Source organism: Montipora foliosa, unplaced genomic scaffold (assembly GCF_036669935.1).
Source record: "Montipora foliosa isolate CH-2021 unplaced genomic scaffold, ASM3666993v2 scaffold_483, whole genome shotgun sequence".
Lineage (NCBI taxonomy): Eukaryota > Metazoa > Cnidaria > Anthozoa > Scleractinia > Acroporidae > Montipora > Montipora foliosa.
This window is the reverse complement of record NW_027179793.1, coordinates 75,912-85,204: the sequence shown is the minus strand read 5'-3', so window position 1 is coordinate 85,204 and position 9,293 is coordinate 75,912. Positions and strand designations below refer to the sequence as shown.

Here is a 9,293-nt window from a genome sequence, read left to right as displayed (position 1 = left end):
AGCAGTTTTATCATTTCATCATCGCTACGTTTTTCTTTGTCCTACAAGACAAAAACGGCAAAATTACCGGTGAAGGATCAAAGGAGCCCTAAAATAGGTCACCCATGAATATTCAAAGCCTCTTGATCCTCGTCGATGAGAGACTGAACAAGTTAATAATAGCAGAGCTCTGCGCGCGCTTAAGGCGCACGCACGCGGAGTACCATAATTAAGGAAATATGGTATTAACCCATCGATGCGAGAAATTTTGGCTTTTTAGCCATGACGTCATCGATCGTCCGCGCTTTCTGTGGCTCGACGCGGATACACGGCCATACTACATCAACTATAGCTCTTAAAATTGCGGTGTATCGCAGGGGTCTGTCCTTAGGCCCTTGTTATATGTTTTGTACAAGTCACCAGTGGCAGATATCACAAAGAGACACAATCTTACGTATTATCTCTATGCTGATGACACTCAGCTCTATGTGTCATTTAAATTAGGAAGTGATGATCTCTCCTCAGCAAAATATAGCATTGAAATATGTGTACAGGAAATCAATAATTGGATGATTCTTAATGGCCTTAAGCTAAATGGGGAGAAAACTGAGTTTATTTCACTCATTTCACGTTATCGACCCAGTCCTTCATTGGAATTTGTTCGTGTTGGAGGGGAAATTACTCAACCGTCCTCTTCTGTTCGTAATCTTGGGGTGATACTCGATCCCAGTGTTAATATGGAAGATCGCATTAAAAGGATATGCAAGACATGTCATTTCCATTTAACAAATAAGATAACATCATATTTGGATCGTGAATTTGCTGAAGCAATCATTCATACTTTTGTGACTACCAACTTGAATTACTGTAATGCGATTCTACATGGATTACCTAAAGTTCTCTAACACCGCTTACAACTAGTTCAGAATAGAGCAGCGCGCATCGTAACATTCACCAAGAAGTATGAACATATAAAACCCAGCTTAATAGACTTACATTGGTCGCTTGTCGATTAGTGTATTATTTACAAAATCTTGTTTAATATATAGGGCTATCAATGGTTTTTCACCAAGTTATATATCCAATCTGCTTAGTTTTTGTAGCAGCACCTACTCTTTTCGTTCTTGCTCGAATAAGTTACTCCAAGTCCCGAGATGTAAGCTATAGTCTTATGGTGTCCGAAGATTTTCAATTGGAAGACCTAAGTTATGGAATAGCATACCTGCATCTTTAAGAACTGCCGATTCCTTGAATTCTTTTAAAGAAGATTTATGAAAATAGATTTGTATTTAATTTTTTTATGGTTATGTACGTAGTAGTTAGGTTTTTATAATTTTGATATATTTTTCGTGATATTGTAAAGTGCCTAGAACAGTTAATGATATAGACGCTATATAAATAAAGTTTATTACTATTATTATTATTATTATTATTATTATTATTATTATTATTATTATTATTATTATAGTCCCTGGGATATAGCAAGTTAAGTTAAGCTATTTTTAGATTCCTGTTTCCCGAGACGTCCGCAAAATCAGAGAATTAAAATGGCATTCTGTGTGGAATTACATACATACATACATACATACATACATACATACATACATACATACATACACTGACATACATACGTATTGACCGCTTCCCAATGGGGCTTTTCAGGGTCAATGAAACACAACGAAACAACAGAATAGAACAATAACAACAACTGTTAAGAATCCCAACTGGCCGGAGGCAAACCAGTTAGCTATTTACAAGTGCAGCTAAGAAGTTGAACCAGGGAGTACCAGGATCAAATTCAACGAGTGGTCAGAGAGGGTCTTGAACCCGGGATCTCCGGATCTCAAGGCAAGCGCCCTAACCACTGGGCTACACTGCCTCCTGCGTTTTGTTGACGAAAGCGAGTTTTAGAAGCAAGGAGATTGTCTCATCTTGCCCCAAATCCTGGAGTTGCAGATAGATTCTATAATTTCTAGTGAATCTAATGGCTTTTTGGATAAAGAATACGAATCCGAAAGCCATTACACAATGCCAGATAAATTCCTATGACGTCATTCTTGATAGTCTCGGACTTCTCGGGAAACAGCCAATGAGTTCGCGCATCGGTAAATTTCGCAGCAATTTGACGAGGTTGTTTTCATTGTGGCTACGAGAAGATCTGACCTGGTGCAAGAGAAAGAAACTTTTTTTTTTTTGTAGAAGTGGTTCGGAAGCTGGGATGGATTAGTTTTCCAGCCATCCACCTCTATTTTGAAGTCGCTTAGAATTACGAAAGTATATTGTTCCCACAATTTGTCTCCGATTGTTGAAGAAAGCTAAAGATGAAATGTATAGAAACCCGTTTATTCCTTGTCAAGCTGAATCGTTCCAAAAGCCTGCATAAGGTGTTTAACTGTAAAGGATACTTTTCCCTTCTCTCATTCTTTTCACGCCTTTCATCGATCGCTCTTTTGAGCAATCCAATTAAGCACCACAGCTAGAATAAGTTAAGAAAACCTGCGAGGCTCTTCTTCGCCATACGACAGTGGTACGTGCACAGGGGGCCTTTAATCTCTTGTTTTATCTTTAGAGTGCAAAGACGTAGACCCGAAGTGTCCTCGTGGGTTAGCCCGTGGACTCTGCTGACAGAGTGCCCTAAAGTGTCCATACAGTTACGATGGATTGAAACACGGTTGTCTCGTTATTTCTTTACCTACAATCTTTCGCATTCATTTGTACTTAACAGTTCATTACAGCACTCCTTTCCAACGCCCACACCTCCCAATAAATATTGGTATTTTTTTTGTTTCCGAGAATTTTGAGCTGTACAACGTCGCTCGGGAGCGGAGGGGGTTTTTGTTGAGGAAGCTGGAATTTGTTGTAATACGAAGCAAAGAGTGATTTCTAACAGAAAATGTGATGTGCCTCAAGACATTTTGACGCGGATTGCAGTCTACCGAATTGCAATTGCGGTTAGTCGTCGAAGCCCGGCCGTCGTCACTTCCCACGCCAATGTGCTGGCGCTCACTATCAGGCGTACATTGAAGATTGGATCAGTATCCTTTGTATACTTTACCAAGTAAGAGAGTGATAAATAACTCAGGCGTCTAGAATTGGTGAATTTCCAATGCCTTGGTTTCTAGTTTACGACAAACACGTTGAATGCCCAGCCTGGTAAGTAATTGGAAACTCCCAAACTTCCAGTTGGACATGGATGGCAGATCATAAGTTGCAACATATGTAAGTGCATTGTTGAATTAACAGTAGGGTCGGACTGGGAAGATTGTTTATTTCGAGCAACTCTATGAAGCGGCCCGCAAAGATGTTTTAGAACAATAAACATTTATCATCTAGACTATCACCGGTGCTAGTTTTAACCTGGACATCCAAAGTCTTTATTAAGGTTCAATGGAAATTATGTCATATTTATTACAGTTTTGTCATTGTTACATCATTTTTGTTCCTGTAAACCTATTTCTATTCACCATACAAACAGTTTTTGAAATCTTCTAAAGTTTTTGTATCATTATCCGTTAGTGTATATGGGGCTTACACAACCTTGGGGAACCGGCTGTTTGTGTTATTTACTTGAGAGGGAGTATATTAAAACAGGTGCATTACTTGCAATATTCAAACTTAACTAAGTTTATTATGTCAAATTAAGAGTTATAATCAGCTTTTCCATTGTTGCCCTTTCCAGCCCTTGTTTCCACTATTGTTCTGAACCAATCGTTTAATTTTCACTGGACCAGTTAAACAGCAGTTCAGGCTGGAAAAGCAGTGAGGATGCCTATTCCAGGGTCCCCTGCAATTCGCACAACAACTACTCTAACACTGGTAAATTCAACTTTAATTGGGTGAGCCAGATCTTTCAGGGCACCAAGAATGACCTCGCCCTCTATTGTAGAGGTTGTCAGTGTGTGATTAATCACCTCTCTATCCCCAACGTTGTTTAGTGCCCTCAATGCGTGTTGACCAGCTGGAGAGTTAAGAGCCATTGCTACCAGCGCAACGAAGCTGGGATTGTTTGAAAATGAGGAGTCCACAGCGACTGCGTACCTTCTTCCTCCATCATCACGCAAATCTCTGAATTCACCATGTGTTCTTAAGGCATGCCCATATCCACTTGACATCATCCTGGTTACTTCATCTATCCTGTAAATTCGAGCCAAATTCCCAGCCATCTGAAAACAAGTCATTTAAGTGTTTTAAAGTTAGCCCAAAGAAAAAGGGAATTTTCACCGTGCCATTTCCTTGCTCACCCTTCCATATTTTTAAGTCGTATTATTTGTACCTTCCCCTCATTCATATATTATTTGTCGTTATCATATTGTTAATGATCGTTACACAAATAGATAGGAAGGACTAGTCCCGTTATAGTTCTGTTCTATTCAGTTTAACTTCTGTGAAAGCACCCATTTTACTTTGTGCGCTCGAGGAGATCGGACGTATTTGTCAGTAAGCTCCGTTAGATATTTCTTAAGGATGTATTTAACGTTTAATTTCGATACGTCGGTGAAAGCGTTGACACAAGAAAACCGGACGAGGACTTGAGACGCAGTTAGAATGATCATCTTAAATAGCATCTAATTAACACCGTAAAACAGTTTTTTGGATACTCAGGCCTAAAAATGAACCACGAGAAGACGGAGGTAATCCCCCTGGGTAATATTCAATTAATACAAGCGGAATTGGGTGTGGATGGCATAAGTAGTACCTTTAAAATATTAGGAGTATATTTCAACTATAATTATCGGTGTTTTTATGAAAGGAATTTTGAGTGCTTTGTGAAATCTATTTAACTTATACATTCCATATTGCCGTGTGCTGAATGCGCCTCAGTAATAGATCACAGATGACGTCAAAATGTGGTAAAAACAAAAAAGTGGCACACGAGGCGAAAGACGAGTGTGTCACTGATGTTCTTATCCCATTTTGACGTCTTCTGTGATCTCTTACTGAACAGACGCATGGCAACATGGAATCTATTTGTTTCATATAATAAAGAATTCAACTTTATTCGCATAAAAGCTGATGGAAACGTCAATCACCCGTCCGTACTCTAATAGATCAGAGGCAAGAACCAATCAAAATGCAAGAATAACTAGGATTATTATAATTATAAAAAGGAATCGTTAAAAATCTGGTTCTAGAGAGGCGTTAACGTTTGTTTGATTGGAACGATTCAAGTTATTAAATCCTTTGTCATCTCAAAAATCCTTTATCGCATAGCTTTAGTTTCGTGCAAAAGATTAGATTTTGTCAAAGACAAAGTAAAGCGGGCAGCTTTGATAAATTCTATAGAAGGAGGAGGTTTCAAAATAATGGACATCGTTTCTATGATCTCAACTCAGAGAATATTGTGTATTAAGAAATACCTGGACACCTACCCAGCAGGCTGGAAATATTTCTTTGGGAAGAACATTGGAGACAAGTTTTTGTTTTGTTGTAATTTCGATTATAGGAAATTACCGGTTGCTGTTCCTGTGTTTTATAAAGAGCCTTGAAACCTGGTCCTTATTAAATGAAAACAATCCCAGCACAACACAGGATATAGTGAATCGGGTACTTTGGAACAACACGTTCATTTGCATTGGCAGAAAGTCAGTATATAATCGAAAGATTAGTAGTATTGGACTAAACAAGGTTGGCCATCTGTATAATTTACGACTGTGCAGGGTTGCTTATGTTTGATAGGGAGCCTTTGAGATCTCGTTTATCTCCAAATGATAATTTCTAATGATTAGCTTGTTGGACGCCATTCTTCTAGAATAGAGGTATTTGTTGAATAGCAGGAAATGACTTATAGCTCATCTTACCACACCCTTCGAACTAAATTCTCTTTCTACATATTTCACGGAAACGATAAAATTTCCCTTGGAAAAAGAGTGCAATCAAAATCATTTTATAGCAACTTTGTTTCAAAATTGTTCACTGCACCTACTGCTAGAAAGAAATATGAAGAAAGTTTCAACACTGAAGAGTCTCAATTAGATTGGAAATAAAATATTTAACACCTTTCAGAGCTACTTTAAGCACTAAACTACGGGAGTTCCAGTGTAAGATATTAAACAGAATTTTGTATACAAACGACAAGCTTTTTAAGTTTAAAAATATCGAATCTCCTCTATGTTATTTCTTGTGAAGATGTTGTGGAAACCTTGGAACATTTTCTTTTTTCTTGCCCGAGAGTCAAATCCTTTTGGAAAGAAGTATGCTCTACTTTCGGAGATAAACAAGAAGTGGAGCAGACCTCTCCAAATCTTGGATGTCTCTTTTTGGAATTCAAGACCTGAACGTTCATAACATCTTGTCAAATTATATTATCTTAGAAAGCAATTTTTTTTTTCTATATTGTTTTAAAATATGCAAATCACATTTTTTCAATAGTAACCCTAAAAGCTGTGGAAGCTATATAAATCTGAGTTAAATTTCGGTAATCCAATCTTGTTTCCATGCAGTTGGAAATTACGTTAGCAAGAAATTCAAGTGACTGAAAGTGAACTGTCAATCCGGTTGTAGGGACGAACCTCTCCGTGTTGAAATGTAGTACAATTACTCTTACACGTGAGGTGTCTTGGCTGTTCGGGTAGAATTGATCGTTTGACAAATCCCCGTGGAAGAAATTTTCGTCTGATGTCATTCTCATACAACAAATTATTAAAGCCTACTTTTTAATAGTTACAAAAAAAATTGATCTTTCCTTTCCTGCTTCATTTACCTTGCCGACTACCTAAAAACTATCGACGGGAAAGTGTAGTTGTGTTCCCCTTCTCTTGAGAGCCTTGCACACTTAGGTGTGCGTCAAATTCAAGTGCTCCCTCAGCCATACATTCCATCGCTTATTGTTCGTTGAGTGAGTTTATTTGTGGATCTATGCGAGGAAACCTGCTTTATAGGATTGTTGTCTCGCTTATACTTCTGTGAAGTAAAAGTTGAAATTTCAGTTATTGTTAGTTTCATAGAATCTTTCGGTACATTGTAGGGGCCTAACTTCATATCATGTGCCCCGACCGTTTCGAAGACAGTGACTTGTCACTCCGCTTTGGTAATAAATTGCCATTATTCATAATCCTACGTTTCCCGGCTGGTTAAAATGGACTGAGCCTTTCAATCCCTCAGTGATTTGTATCTGACAAATTGTTTGCAAGATAATGTCGTGCTTGCTCGCACGCTTCGTGGTCGTGCAGAGTTGCCCATAAAACTTGTTTTCGAACAAATCTGTCTCCAATTACTGAGATCGTACCTGAGTTTCTCCTAATAATCTGTTTCTGTGAGACGTCAGTCCGAATTGACAACTAGAACAACGAACTTGAGACAAACTGTAACTGTTCCACTGCTGCAGCGTACTGACCGCAAATACATGAAAATGTTGACTTTCTCTTTGTGCATCCGCTATTTATCGGACATCCCGCTGACGTCATAAGTACATATTATATTTTCAAAACATGATGCACTCATCCCTGCTAAATTATTTAGCAGTTGTGTATACATTAACGTTAAAAACGCTGGTCACATAACTTGCATGCATGTTTGGTAAATTGTATTTTATGACAAGCACTGTTACAACACAAACTTTGCTTCGTTTGCACAACAATACACAAAAAATGTTGCGGTAGCGTAAATATGTTTATACCGCCAAAAATGTTTTTAAATGCTGATGGTTGCCACAAATATGATAGATAATTACTTTTAATTTGTATCATGCTTAAAGTCAGAGCCAAAGATATTTACTCTCTTTTAATCTCACAATTATTATATTTGTGTTGTCACTCGTAAAATCTCAAAAACGTTATGAACAGAATTTTAACTTAACTGTAGTATGAAGTGAATACTGCTTACAAAGCTGCCTTATAATCATCATCATCATTTATTTGCCTTTATGTGTATAACAGGTTTTAAAAAAGCATACAGCAGGTTGTTAGGCGAGGAGACCTCACGAAACCACCAGGCTTATAGGGGAGGCCACCTCGAGATCACAATATTAAACAAAAATAAGGGCTGCGAAGGAGTGCGGCAGGAACTAACTCAGAAACTATTTTAATAAAAACTCTAGCACTTTGTTCTTAAACATAGGAAAGCTTGACAAATTGGTAATAGGGGCAGGAAGACAGTTCCAGACCCTAGGTCCTTGGTAAAGAATTGTGAACTTCTTAATGTTCGTGCGACAGGAATGCACACGATAATTACCGGCTGTTCTTGTGTCATATTTATGGACTTGACTGTTTGTCATAAACAGATTGAAGAAAAGTGGAGGCAGCAGATTAATGTGGTAGTGAAACATGAATTTAGCAATATCGAGGGTATTGAGTTGGAAGATGTCTAAGATTTTCAGTTTAGAAAAAAGAGGAGCAGTATGTGCTCGATATTCTGAATTTGTAACAGCTCGCACCATTCGCTTTTGCAGATAATAAATTCTATTTAAATTAGATACGTAAGTGGACGACCACGTAGAGTTACAATAAGTAATGTATGGATAAATTAATGTATAGTACAACATAAGTTTGGTCTTCCAGGATAAGTAGAAACGCGTCCTGGATAAAATACCAACTGATTTAGCGATTTGTTTACAGACAAAGTTTACGTGATATTTCCAAGCAAGGTGTTCGTCTAGATACACCCCAAGAAATTTAGTTACATTGCTTTGAGTTAGAGATTGACCCCCAAAGGAGAGAGAAAAACTGTGATTGACTTTCCTCTGACTCGGACTAAATATAACATAATTTGTCTTTTGGACATTAATCGAGAGCTTATTGCATCTTAACCAAACATCAATATACATAGCCTTCAGGTTATGTAGACCAATATAACTATTCCTGTATCAAGTTCCGTTACTTACGGGTACGGTTAAGACATCTACTGAACCACCAGAATCCCCGTCAGTTATAAACTGATTCACCATTTTGCCCGGCTAGATTCATCAAAACGATTTAGAACGAATCGTACTGTTCTGAGTTAAGGTTAATGCTAACCTTTTGGGTGCCCTCCAAGAAATCTTTCGTCAGTGCTTTATTTTCGGTAAAACTCCAGCAAACTATATATCCCCGTAAAGGTAATGAAATGAAGAATCCGAAGATGTGAACATTTTAAGTTTATTTTGGCTTTCTTTAGCGCGCGCAGAACTTTAAACTTTAACTATTCATGTTTACTTTGCTGAATTATCCGCCTTCGCGTTATCACGCACAACCTGCTCAATTAGCACTTTATAGGCTACCAAAGTGTGTCGGGCTTTTAGGATCTTCCTATTGGTTTCCGAGAAAATAAACATTGAGGTTGACCAATAGAATTTTTTCCGTTTCGCGACACGCAGAAACGTGTCAAAGTAAAAACATAAC

At 38.0% G+C, this 9,293-nt stretch overlaps 1 long non-coding RNA gene across 1 annotated transcript; it reads right to left on the bottom strand.

The window, feature by feature from the left end:
* Window positions 1–3,326: 3,326 nt before the first annotated feature.
* On the bottom strand, window positions 3,327–7,341 carry LOC137989980 (uncharacterized). Its single transcript, XR_011121093.1, has 2 exons — window positions 7,205–7,341; window positions 3,327–4,142 (listed from the first exon to the last, which is right to left on the bottom strand). It is a non-coding gene; the product is annotated as an uncharacterized lncRNA (long non-coding RNA).
* Window positions 7,342–9,293: the final 1,952 nt, after the last annotated feature.